This window comes from Lygodium microphyllum, chromosome 12 (assembly GCF_053477565.2).
Source record: "Lygodium microphyllum isolate KBCC chromosome 12, Lygodium_microphyllum_v1.1.10, whole genome shotgun sequence".
Lineage (NCBI taxonomy): Eukaryota > Viridiplantae > Streptophyta > Polypodiopsida > Schizaeales > Lygodiaceae > Lygodium > Lygodium microphyllum.
Genome location: NC_141146.1, coordinates 147832664 through 147846868, shown reverse-complemented (window position 1 = coordinate 147846868; position 14205 = coordinate 147832664).

Below are 14205 nucleotides of genomic sequence, written 5' to 3'. Positions count from 1 at the left end.
GGTGATGCTTGGGAGTGTATACTTCGTTTCCACACCTCGTACGCCATATTTGGACCAATATATCAAAAGTTATGGCAGTTTTAGTGAATCAGCCCTGTTTGGACAGCAGCCAGTTTTCTCACAGTTTGGTATGCAAAAGGTCTTCTTTTCATGGACAGTGCTTTCTTATCATTTGGAAGATGAATGGGCATGATTACTATCATTCTTGACTTGGATATAGGCCCTTACTTCTTGGTTTTGAGGACAAAACCATCTTTAGGAAGGGATGGTTTGTCATGAAGGAAAAATACAACAGTAATATTTGCACCTTGGATTAATTCCAGCCTTTGTAAATTTAGCTTTAGCCTATATGTACATGTGTGAACAGCCCTTAAGTTTGGAAGAGGGTTAGAATAAAAGGGACTAGAGGCCAAAGGCAAGACATCTTTTGATCATTCAATAATCTTGGCTTTACCATTTTCTTGGAGTTAGCTTCTTTCTAGCCTATGAAGCACTCAGCCATGGCCGTCATGTATTTTTGAATCCCCAACCATTAATACATGATGAAGATGTCTTGGTGCAATAGAATTGTTAATTATTTGTTGTAGCTTAGTTAATTTTCAATTTCAGTTAGATTTCATTCCATGGTTGATTGCTTCATTACAGAATAGCGATGGCCAGTTGTGACATATATAAGGCAACGGTACTCAGAGTAAAAAAAAGTGGCCGAAACCCGATGTGGCATTTTACCGTGAAGAGCGGAAGAGAGAGCAAAAGAGATCATGCATTTGTGAGAGAGAGGGAGAGAAAGAGAGAGAAGGAGATCTTCTCATTGCCGCCACCACAAGTGTTTGGGAAGAAGAGGAGGAAGTGCATGAAAGGCAAAGAGAGACTATTGGGAAGAGGAGACAAAGAATCCATCCTTGCGCCTTTGCGGTGAGTACATTGCTCCCTCTTGGTTTGTTCTTATTCTTTCTTCTTTTCTTTTGTTTGTTTTTGTTGAGAACGAGGTGCATTGAGGGAGAAAGAGAGGAAATGAGAGAGTGAGAAGAAGAAAGGAAAAGGAAGAAAGAACAAGAGAGAGGGGGAATAAACATGAAACATAATAAAGAAAGAGGGAAAGAGAGAGAGAGAGAGGGAGAGAGAGAGGAGAATGAATGAGAAAACACGAGGCGGTAGAGAGAAACAAAGAGATGGTTTGTTCTTGTTCTTTATTTTTGTTTTTTTTTGAGAATGATGTGCATTAAGGGAGAAAAAGAGGAAATGAGGTAGGAAATGAGAGAGGGAGAAGAAGAAAGGGAGAGAGAGAGAGAGAGAGAGAGAGAGAGAGAGAGAGAGAGAGAGAGAGAGAGAGAGAGAGAATAAACATGAAAGATAACAAAGAAAGAGAGAATGAGAGAGAGGGAGGGAGGGAGAGAGGAGAATGAGTGAAAAAACACAAGTGGGTGACGAGAAACAAAGAGAGGGTTTTTCTTGAGAATGAGGTGCATTGAGGGAGAAAGATAGGAAATGAGAGAGGGACAAGGAGAAAGAAAAAGGGAGAGAGAGAGAGAGAGAATAAACATGAAAGATAACAAAGAAATGGGGAAAGAGAGAGAGAGGGGGGAGGGAGGGAGGGAGAGAGGAGAATGACTGGGAAAACATAAGGGGGTGGAGAGAAACAAAGAGGGGCAACAAAGAGAGAGAGAGAGAGAGAGAGAGAGAATAAACATGAAAGACAACAAAGAAATGGGGAAAGAGGGAGGGAGGGAGGGAGGGAGGAGAATGAGTGAGAAAACATAAGGGGGTGGAGTGAAACAAATAGAGGGGCAATAAAGAAAGAGAGAGAGAGAGAGAGAAAGAAAGAGAAAGGGGAGAGAACATAAAATGAAGAGCGCAAAGAAAGGTGCAAAGAAAGGGGGAGAAAACCAAGACTTTAGTTGACGTTAATTTTGTTGAGTTACAAGAGAAGAAATTCCTTCTCAAAAAATTTAAGAAAGAAAAAGAGAATGAGAACAAAAACAAATTGTTTGTCATAACGTAGAAAAAATGAAAAATGATGAAGGTCGTGATGTTCAAGATTGCGAGGCATATCTTAATCAGCGTGTCCCATATCCTTGCTCTCAATGCAAGCTGGCAATCAGACAAAATCGCCACTTGTCTATAGAACACATATGACACTTTGGCAAGTATCAATCGGAGATTATTGATCAGGCGATCTCATACTTTTCGCAAACAGTAAAAAAAGTGTGTATCAATCATGCATTATATTCGCAAAATAATTGAATATCATATACAAAAACATTGGATGTGGCCATAAAATTTACATAAGGATGTGACGTCTCATCCCAAGGAGGAGTGCACCTATTGCAGCTAGTTAAAAGAGTTCATGGGCATACAATGGATGGAGTGCCTCAGCCAATCCACCACTTGGAAGGCACTACCCAGTCTATACCATCAATACTAGAGGAGACATGTAGCCTTTCAGACTTTCTTACAATCTTGGAGCCTGAGATGGAGACAATGATTGATGCATTGATGCCCATGGATGCCGAGACATCTGATCCACTTAGAGAGGAATCATGTATACCATTATATGATGGGTATCGAGTATCTCACCTGAAGACACTGCTTACACTCCTAAGTGTGCAAGAAAAATACGGGTGGAGTGATGCGAGTGTGACCCAATTATTCAGGTACCTTCTATGTACACTTCATTGATTTGTTTTTGGTACCATTTTGAAAAACAATTATGCTTTTTCAAGGTATTTTATGATTTCTTTTCAAGTTTCTATTACCACTTGAAAATACCATGCTTGAGTCTCTGATGATGCGCAACATGTTTTATGAAAGCTTGGCATGGAGTACAACAATATCCATGCATGTGTCAACAATTGCATGCTGTTTCGAGGAGAGTACGAGACTATGGAGACATGTCCAAAGAGTGGTGCTCACAAGTATCGACAAGACTTGCAAGGGCAAACCATCCCTCAAAAAGTTCTTAGATACTATTCACTTATCCCCCATATACATCACATGTTTTGTATGTCGGGCTTGGCCAGCTTGACAACATGGCATGCGTAGAATAGATTCACAGATAGAGTCCAATGAATATCAGTGGATTCTCCTACATGGAGCTACATTGACTCTACCTTTTCAAGCTTTGCACGAGAGCCAAGGAATCTTTGGCTTAGTCTTGTTAAGGATGGTGTGAACCCATTCAACCTCCACTTAACTTCTTACAATGTGTGATCTATAGTCCTTGTTAACTACAATATCCCACCATGGCTTTCTACCAAGAAAGGACACATGATCCTTAGCTTGCTCCATCTTGGCCGCTACAAAGTTAAGAATATGGGCGTCTATCTCTGTCCATTAGTTGATGAGCTTAAGATTTTGTGGGAGGAGGGGGTCAGTGTTGGAAGATATGAGCAAGCATGATGTTCAGCGGGCCACTAGCCATTCTCATGTGGACCATGTATGACTTTTCTAAATTCGGGGAGTCCTTAGGTAAGTAGGCCTCCATTCTCATTGGTCATATCTATTATAGCTCTTTCAAGTTTGTATTCACACAATAGAGGTGTTGGGACAGGTCTAGTTACCTCATGTTATCATGCATGTCCATTGTGTGGGCCACAATTAGTCTCTCAAAGGTCACGAACCATGAAGAAGATGGTATATCAAGGGCATGCCGCTTTCTTGCCAGAGGGTCATGAACTAAGGGAAGGTTTTCTTTGACAACCTCTAGCATGAATGAATGCCCAAAGTTGGTACAAGTTGAAAATGGTCCACACGGAGTCGCATCCAAATGGAATGCGAGGGTTCTCAGTTTTCTACGAGTTGCCATATTGGACCCACTTATAGATCAACCACTTGTTAGACACCATGCATATTTTTTGGAGCGCTTCATGAAAACTGTGAAAGGCTTTGTTTGAGAATGAGCTCAGCAAGAAGGTAGCATGGTTGAAGGTTAGTTGGTGTCTGAGGCATTAGTGCATATTTCATAGTGGCTACCAATGATGGATTGAGACAATAGTATGCTATGGTTTGCTGAATGACAATGATAGACTGACTAGAGATGTGGTGGTTGGAAATGGGGTAGAAAAAATGATGGATGCTACAATGGAGGAGAAAGTGAATCATTTTTTTATGTTGCACCATGCCTCCATGGAGACCTGGCTCGCTAGGTATGAGCAAGCCAAGAAAGATCGGTAAGAAGTGCAATCCAAATTTTGACATAGTATGCACCATCCACCAATTCAATATCCCGAGGACATGGATGAGATGCCATGGTTTATGTCTATGCAATGGTTACATGGAGCTTTGATCGCAGCCTCTCACAAAGGGCTGGAGGTCTCTACATAGGAGTGGAAATTCTCGAGGGGATGTAGTCCAAAGGTGACCACATGTTTTATAAGCTGTCATATCTAGATTTTATATGTGACAACTAATTAATAATTTCAATGTACAATACAAAATATACAGTACAGTGTGGTTGCATGGATGAAATTTTTGCATGGGCCCTATCGACAAAATACGCTCCACAACAGATTGTGGTGTCATGGCAAAGTTCGAGCAAGAGAACCAACGACGAGCCACGGATCCAGACACTGTTATATATAAGATGGAGTATTTTGGAAAATTGCAAAGTATTATCATGGTGGATTACCGTAGCTTCTCCATGATCCTATTCGATGTGCAGTGGTTCAAAGTGGTACTGGAAGGAGCCGGGGCAACTGTTCGACAAGGTCTATCTAGATTTCTTGAAATAGGTTCCAAAAAAAGATGGATGGATTTGCGCGACACATTTGTCTTGCCAGCCCATTGTGAATAGGTGCATGAACTCATGTTTTTTTAAATTTTATTAAAACATGGTATATGCCACAAATATTAAATATATATTGTATGTGATTTTGAATATGTAATTTTCTATCCAAACCCCCGACAACCTCGATGGTGGTATGTTGTACCCTTTAGCTCCCTAAACTATGAGTAATTATATGATGAAAGTGTTAGAAGTCAAGCTCTCCCGTCTGTCTATCTTTATGTATGACCGACATCTATGACAGCTAGTGTGTAGTTGTCTGCATGTGACTACATTGAATAAGTCGGTTTAGCTAGTCGGTGACCTGACTAGAGTTAGTCAGTGAGTTAGTCAGTCTAGTTACACTTACACTAGGTTACTCTTTGTAGTGTGAATATGACTCTAGTGTTGAATAAAATGAAAGAAAAGAAGAAGAACCCGATGGTTCTCTGTTAGCTCTATCCCTATCTCTCTCTCCCCTCTTTCAACATGGTATCAGAGCGGGACTTGGTGGACTCCGTGAAGTTGGAGGAAGTGAAGAGGACCTGACTTAGTTTTTTCCCTGCATAAAACAAGCTGTCATTGTGGGCTGCAGATGAGCATTTGTTCATTGCATACTCCAGGGTGAATATTAGTGCTTGTGTCTTGTTGGGAGCCTTGAGGAGGCCAAGAAGACCACATCAGAGTATGTATCACTCACTACAATCATCATCATCGTCAGAAGTGTGCTGAAATTTAGGTTTGCAGGCAGCGTGAACTACGCCTGTTTGCTATCATCATTTGTTGGGCTGCACTTCATCAAATACTAGTGTCTTTGGTCATCAAATGCTTGGTTATGTCATGTATGAAGTGCTTTGAGATTGCAAGAAGCAATTGCTTGACTTTGAGCTTTGACATGAGCTGAGATTAGAGTGGGCAGATCTAAAAAAAAGGCCAGCACTGCTGTATACACAGCATACATGGTATATGCATCACATTGAAGAGCTTTGGAAGCTCTCTGACAAGCCCAGAAGCACTCTTGGAGCATAGGTATATGCTGGAGGTCATATGTACCTGTTGTGATCCACTGCAAGCTGATTTTGGTAACTGAAATACTCAGATGTGGAGCATTTTAGACAGGCTGAAAACTATCATTTAACAATATGGACAGCAAGCATTTGTTCTTTATTGAAGCATGGTGTGACATTTGGTGACATCTATGAGATGTATGTACTGACATATGTATGTCAGAATGTTCATGGGTTGAGAAAAGCATTAAGTGCTACTGAATGCTGAAATTTTTGGAGCTGAAGCAAATGCAATCTCGTCTTTTTGGTTGAATACAAATTGCAGAAGTAATGTATGACTTTGCTCATTAGAGACAGACAGTCTATGGTCACTACGTAGTCATGCATTGACCTTGTCATACTGGAGCAAATGTATGGTTTGGTTTGAAGAAACTTTAAAGCGGTTTGAAGCTGGTTATGCTGGTTTTTGGTTGACTACAACCTACAAACAAAACTGTTGACACTTGTACTTGCTGATTATGCACTGTTTCATGCTTCTATGCTCATGTCTGGAGTGACATATGTACTTGCAGTCATCTGAGAAGACTTGGGACATATATGACATGTATGCATGTTGTTTTTGGCATTGAAAGTGTTGCCGTTAATCACAGTTTACAGGTTTAGACTGCATGTTTTTGGACCCTGGCAGTGGATTTGCAGGAGTTCAATCTGAAGCAAGTACACGGCATATGTATTGACAGTTATTTCTACGAGCTGGACAACTTGATTTGTGGACTATTTTGGGCTGATATTGGGCTGAAATTTATTGGTTTTTTACTGCAATTAATTGCAGAAAACTGTTATCAACTGTAGTGGACTGAACTTAGTCAGTCGGACTTATTGACTTGCAGGGAGTTAGGCATTTGACATACAGTCTGTTGCATCATGGCTAATGCACATGGGACTGATAATATCATGCAAATAGTTGGAGAAAAGTTAGACAACAAAAACTTTGCATTATGGAAATTCAGAATGAAAAATTTTCTGGTTGGTAGAGGATATTGGGACTTATGCACAGGAGATGAAGCAACTCCTAAATTGCCTGAACCAAATGCAACAAATGAACAGAAGAGAGCTCATAGGTTATGGACTGAAAGAGCATGTAAGGTACTGCATTGTCTAGAAATGGTAGGAGCATCCAGGTGTATACCACGGAGATCAAGACCATAGCTGATCAGTTAGCTACCATTGGTTCAAGGGTATCAGAAGATTATATGATTGCTGTTGCATTGAATGGTTTAGGGAAATAATACAAAGCATTTGACACTTCCACCTCAGTTAGAGCAGATCCCCCTGACTGAGAAGAACTGGTTGCATTGTTGGTGCATGAGGAGGTCAAACTTGGCCTAAATATAGGTCCTAGTGCCTCTCAGAGCAGAGATACTGTGTTATACTCTAGCCAGCGTGGCAGAGGAGGCAGAGGCCGTGGTTCATATCGAGGTCGTGGCAACACTTGTAATGCCTATGGACAGCAGCAGCAGTAGGGAAATTGGCATGGTGCCAATACATAGGGCGAGCAAGGATCTGGTGGTTTTAGAGGCAGGGGGAGATCACCTCGAGGAAGAGGAGGTGGATTTGGATCTTGGCAGTCTTCTGATCAGTCCAACATGGACAAATATTGCCATTATTGTGGCAGGTATGGGCACATAGCGAAGGAATGTTACAAAAAGCAGAATGACATGAAGGCAAAAGGGAAACAACATGGGCATTATGCATCCTCTAGTGGTGGTCAGGATGATCAGGTTTATAGACTCTTTGCCATGCAGCATGTGTCCAAGACTGCGTCAAGGCAGAACAGAGATGACAGGTGGTACATTGACTCTGGTGCGTCAAACCACATGACTCCGCATGGAGAGTGGTTTGATGAGATGGTTGCAGGTACACATGGTCATCTATGTACTGGGGATGACACCCAACATGACATAAAGCATAAAGGGATTGTTCCATTGATGATGTCTGATGGCAAGCAGAAAGGCTTGCATGATGTCTTACATGTACCGACCATAACGAAGAATTTGTTGTCTGTGGGTCAAATGGTAGAACACAATCTACAAGTGAGGTTTAACAAGGATGCATACTTCATTGAGGAGTATGGAAATGGCGACAAGCTAATTGCCAAGGGCAGAAGGGATGGCAGGATGTTTACTTTGGAAGCGATCATTCCGGAACCTAAAGCAGCTATGTTTGCTCATGATGAGAGTGCCATCAGAGATGTAGAGATTTGGCACAAGAGAATTGGACTTGTAAATGTACATAAGCTGAAATCCATGCAGCAGAAGGCAGTCATACTTGGATTACCGAAATTCAAGTATAATAACTTTGGGCATGTGTGTCCTGCATGTCATTTTGGGAAGCATGCACGATTTCCTTTCATGAGACATGTACAAAACAACACTATGCCTTTGCAGTTGGTGCACTCTGATGTCTGGGGACCATTGCATAATGTGTCTTTTGGAGGTGCACGGTACTATGTCTCATTTATTGATGATTTCAGCAGGTACACTTGGCTGTGTGTTTTGAAGCATAAAGATGAGGTGTTTGAAGTCTTTAGAGACTTTAAAAAACATGATGAAAATGAACTTGGCTGCTACATATCATGCTTGAGATCAGATGGAGGAGGTGAATATGTATCCAAAGAATTTGATAGATATCTTGCCAAGTATGGGATCAGAAGGTAGCTCACATGTAGCTATACACCGCAGCAGAATGGTGTTGCAGAACGGAAGAACAGAGTCTTAACAGAGTCAGCAAGAGCTATGCTAAATGAGAAGTGTTTGCCTAATGTCTATTGGGTTGAAGCAGTAATGACTGCAGTTTATGTGCTGAATCGCACTCCTACAGCAGGAATACATGCAGTCACCCCTTATGAGAAACTGTATGATCATAGACCTGACATCAGGCACTTGAAAGTCTTTGGATGTATTGCGTATGTGCATATACCGAATGAGAAGAGGAAGAAATTAGATCCTAAGGCAGTGAAGAGTGTATTTTTGGGATATGCACAGGAACGGAAAGCATACAAGTGTTCTGTACCTTCTACGCATGAGACACTCATCAGCAGAGATGTAGTCTTTGATGAGTTAGCATCGTGGTATGGGAATCCAGTTGTGGTGCCTACTGATGGAGCACCTAGTATGAATCATGCTGAAAATACTCCTGCAGAGAGTACTTCTATGAGTGGTCAGACAGCAGATGTATCTTTCGTAGTGAGTCCTTGGTCAGGACGCTTACGGAACCATAACTCTACGTCCACTGACACAGACATGTCAGTGAGGGGGAGAAATGACAAGGGAAAAGGAAAAGAAAAGGTTTTTGAGGATGTGACAAGACCGCTTATAGCAGGCTATGAGTCATCGAGCAGTGACAGCTTAGACAGCAAACTGAGGATTCCGTCTGTTATGACACCAGGTGCTAGGCAGAGCCATTATGTGCCGCCTCATTGTTGAGATAACAAGCTCAACACATGTGGACATTGATTATGGAACGCCTGGTTAGATGGGTCCACACGTCTGCACTTAGCACGTCAATGGTCATTATGACTCTCACATGGCCATTGACTCATTACTTATTATATTCAGGTTGTTACACCTATTTACAGCTGGCATAGTTATAGCGCCAGTCGACTAGTGTAGTCGGTTATGCAGTGTTTGACTTAGTAGGCCACTTTCCTTTATGTTGTATCTTATCTATACTTTGTGTACATTGTAAAGAGTGTGGAAGAAGAAGAAGAAATTAGCAAGAAAACGTTTTGGCCTCCATCTCTCTTATTGTCTCTTGAGTGAGCTTCTCCTTGTGCATTCTGTGTGTGTTCGGCACAACATCTTGAGCAAATCCCCCCACCACGCAATTCTTGACACTCATGAGAGGCAAGCTCAGAGTGAGCCAGAGCTCAAGAGATCAGAGAGGATCAAGAGACCTATTGACAGGTTTACGTACACTGGTTACGCTGCAAAGCACTATGCTTACATGACAAAAGTGATGGAGATCAAAGAACCAGGTACTTATGCTGAAGCAGTAAAGGATGAAAATTGATGCAATGCTATGGACGAAGAGATGAATGCCTTGGCTGAAAATCAAACTTGGGATCTGATGCCACTGCCTGATGGGAAAAAGACCATTGGCTACAAATGGGTCTATAAAATCAAATGTAAGTCTGATGGCAGTGTGGAAAGATACAAAGCCAGGCTGGTTGCTAAAGGATATGCTCAACAGTATGGATTGGATTATGATGAAACATTCAGCCCAGTTGCAAAGATGGCAACCATACGTACAGTAATTGCCTTGGCTGCTGCAAAAGGCTGAAAATTGCAGCAGATGGATGTCAAGAATGCATTCCTCAATGGTGATTTAGCAGAGGATGTATATATGGTTCAGACGGAAGGGTATGAGCACCCTGATTTTCAGCATTATGTATGCAGGCTGAAAAAGGCACTATATGCGCTGAACCAGGCTCCGAGAGCCTGGCATGCTAGGATCAGCAGCTACTTGCAGAGCCTTGGATTTGTTATTGGCAGGGTTGATCACAGCCTGTTCACAAAGAGGACTGACAGTGGCTTGATAGTGCTGGTCATATATGTTGATGACCTGATAATTACTAGAGATGATGACATGGGAATTCAGCATGCAATGAAGATGTTGAAATCTAAATTTGACATGAAAGATCTAGGAGATCTGAAGTATTTCTTAGGTATTGAGGTTGTCCAGCTGAAAATGGTTTATGGCTGATGCAGAAGCACTATGCCATGGAAATGCTTAAGAAGTATGGCATGGCTAAATGCAAACCACTGGATACACCTCTGGATCAAAATGTAAAGCTAGACATGAACACTGGGGCTGAAGTTGAAGATGTGACTATGTACCGATAGATGGTTGGCAGTCTGATTTACTTAACCATCACTAGGCCTGACTTGAGCTATGCTGTAGGGCTGATAAGCCAGTTTATGCAGAAGCTGAGGAAGCTGCACTTGCATGCAGTTAGACGCATCATGAGGTGTGTTAAGTCCACTGTAGACTATGGGCTGTTCTATGTCAAAGATAAGCCCTTGACACTAATTGGATACACAAATGCAGAATGGGCAGGATGCTCATTTGACAGACGGTCTACGAGTGGCTATGCTTTTGGCTTTGGTAGCGGCATGATCAGCTGGAGCAGCAAGAAGCAGCCTACGGTTGCTTTATCCAGTACTGAGGCTGAGTTACAGGGGAGCTGCATTGGCAGCATGTGAGATTGCATGGCTGCTCAAGATTATGGCTGACTTGGATATACAGGTTGATGCTCCAGTGACACTGTTATGCGACAATCTCAGTAGTGTACTCCTGGCCATGAATCCAGTTTACCATGCCAGGACAAAACACATAGAGGTACACTACCACTTCATTCGAGAGATGGTTCTTGCAGGAACGGTTGATCTCATGCATGTGAGGATTGATGAGCAAGTTGCAGATATCTTTATCAAGTCTCTAGGCAAAGATAATTTTTGTGGTTTTAGATAGCTACTTGGTGTGCACATGCTATCTTGAGCTTGAGGGGGAGTGTTAGAAGTCAAGCTCTCCCGTCTGTCCGTCTTTATGTATGACCGACATCTGTGACAGCTAGTGTGTAGCTGTCTGCATGTGACTACATTGAATAAGTCAGTTTAGCTAGTCGGTGACCTGACTAGAGTTAGTTAGTGAGTTAGTCAGTCTAGTTACACTTACATTAGGTTACTCTTTGTAGTGTGAGTATGACTCTAGTGTTGAATAAAATGAAAGAAAAGAAGAAGAACCCGATGGTTCTCTGTTAGCTCTATCCCTATCTCTCTCTCCCCTCTTTCAAGAGAAAGAAATGTTCCTAACGTAGATGAGGACAATATGCAGATAGAGGGGTCGATATTACAAGGGGTGGAGGTCGCCCAAAGCTTGGAGCATGTAGTGGAGGCAAAACTGGGTAACGATGATGGAAAGACAAGAGGCCAAGAATTATTTGAGAACGAGATGGACTCATCCTTTTGTGGTGACCTTTCTATCGACCTTCCAGTGTATGTGGAGTTGTGTCAAGAGATTAACATGGGACCATAGGCTATGTCATACTTATAGCATCCACCTACTCAATTTGTTGATGAATCGCTTATAAGGGTACTCTAGAATATACATTTTAAGTAATATCATCTTTTTCAGACTTATAGTACCATGCTTTACTTGAATTTTTATATTGATTATGCTAACATCAATTTTTGTCTATGTAGGTGACCTTGGTGGATATTTGGATAGCACAATGAATCGAGGGATGAGCGAGAGGAGATGTAGGAGATTTTCACACATATGTCTCCAGATCAGATGGATCGATTTGGAGACATGGCGGAGCTATCTTAGACACCATCAGACCGTTTCGTTAGATCTACTTCAGCACGCTCTGATGCTTTGGTTTCTAGTAAATGAGGTCAACGCTCTGGATGGAGGGAGTGAATTTGGGGGATGCTGTGGAGACGTGGATGCAGTGAGCCCACGGTCAGCTCGAGATATAAGTGCTACTCCTTGCTCTCGTACAAGTTCAAGAGAGGGTGGCTCAGGTGGTTACTGTGAAAGTACCGACACAATGTCTCCATTTCATCATTCTTTTGGAGTTGTGTCACCTGTGGGATTTATCACACCTGTCAGGATGTCTACTCCAGTCCTCACAAGACTTATTTGGAGGTGGTATCCATCATCTTGGGAGTGGCGGCCACATGACTTATTTGGAGGACTTTGTAAAATTTTCTTCTATTTTTCTCGCTTTTTTTTTTACAATATCACTTGTACTGACAATCGTGTTTCTAACAGTTGTATTTTGTTTTCTTTGCAGCACTCCATTACAAACCCCGATCCCACCAGCCTAATGACTCAATATGCAGAGAGACACATGTTAGATATGATCAATGCCCCACCCTCATTAGGTGCTACCAATGATCCATGGTGCTCAAAGTTGTAAGGCCCCCATTATGAGGAGAAGCCAAATGTGAGCCCGGACATTGGTTGAGTCCTGACTTGTATATCAGATGAGGTCTATGTGACCGGATGGCAAAAAGGTGACTGTTGTGGGTCTAATCTTTGGGTTAGACGGAGTGGTTAAGCTGGTAGCAACTCGAGGCACATTGCATTGAGTTGCGTGGTAAGGGAGTTAAAAGGGGCCCCTATTGTGGGGTCCGGGGGCCGCGGAAGCGGCCCCTGGCTGGGGGGTCCCAGGGGGGCCAGCGACCCCCCTGGCGGGGGTCCGGGGGCAGCGCCCCCGGCCCGATGGTAAAGGGAATATTCCCTGGAATATTCCCTGGCCGACTAGTGGAGGCTCATATGGTAGGTCGGTCAATAGGCCGACCTAACGACCTTCGCGGGCTATAAAAGCTAAACCCCTTCGCAGCCATCTCACACTAATCTTTCACCCAGTCAGAGTTGTTGTTCCAGCTAGCCTTAAACTCTTCACCTATCTTCTGTCTAGATCGCCATCTAAGCTTCACACAGTGGAAGCGCACGGGTGGACAGAGCCATCTTTGTATCAGTTGTTTGGAGTTAAAGAATTTTACTGATTCTCCTCTTATCTGTTGTGTACTCTCTATCTCTTTCTCAGATTCTGTTCGCTGCGCCGTGTAATATTTTACATGGTATCAGAGCACAGGGGGCTCTAGAGATCGGAGAGAGTGCAAGAGGCAAAGGCTTCAACAGCAAAGAGAAACGATGTCGACTCCGGGAAGCAGTTCTGGCGCATCAGGAAGCGGTGCAGGAGGTGGTGCTGCTGTACCGGCTATTCAAACACTGAGGATTCGTCCACCAACCTTCAGCGAAGGCAAGTTAGATGGTACAAACTACACCTTGTGGAAGTTCAAAATTACTACTATCCTTGATTCTTATGAGCTTCTGGAGACTGTGCTGGGGACTGACGCAGAACCACAGCCTACCCCCGACCCATCAAATCCTAGTGTGATGATTCCTCCGAATGCAGATCTTCTACGAGCTTGGAAACGAAGGAATGCAGATGCATTGTGTGCCTTAGTTACAAGCTGTTCTGACAGTGTTTTGACTCTGATTCAGCATACAACCAAAGCGTCAGAGGCTTGGAATGTACTAAGGAGTCAGTATGAAACACGAAACCAAACAAGGATTCAAAACTTGGAGAATCAACTAGCAGCGGAGAAGTTTGCTGAAGGAGAGACGGTTGAAGCATTCATCACTCGGATTAAGAATCTGCGCGACCAGATGGCTGGCGCTGGGATACAAAAGACTAGCGAAGAGCTAGCTCGGAGGTGTCTTCGGATTTGTCCACAAAAGTTTGATGGACTAGTAACTGCCCTTAATACTCAGGTGAGACCTCAAGCTTTGACTTTTGAGGAGTTTTGTGCATTATTAATGGAGGAGGAGTTGAGGCTGAAAGCCCGAGAAGGAAGCAAC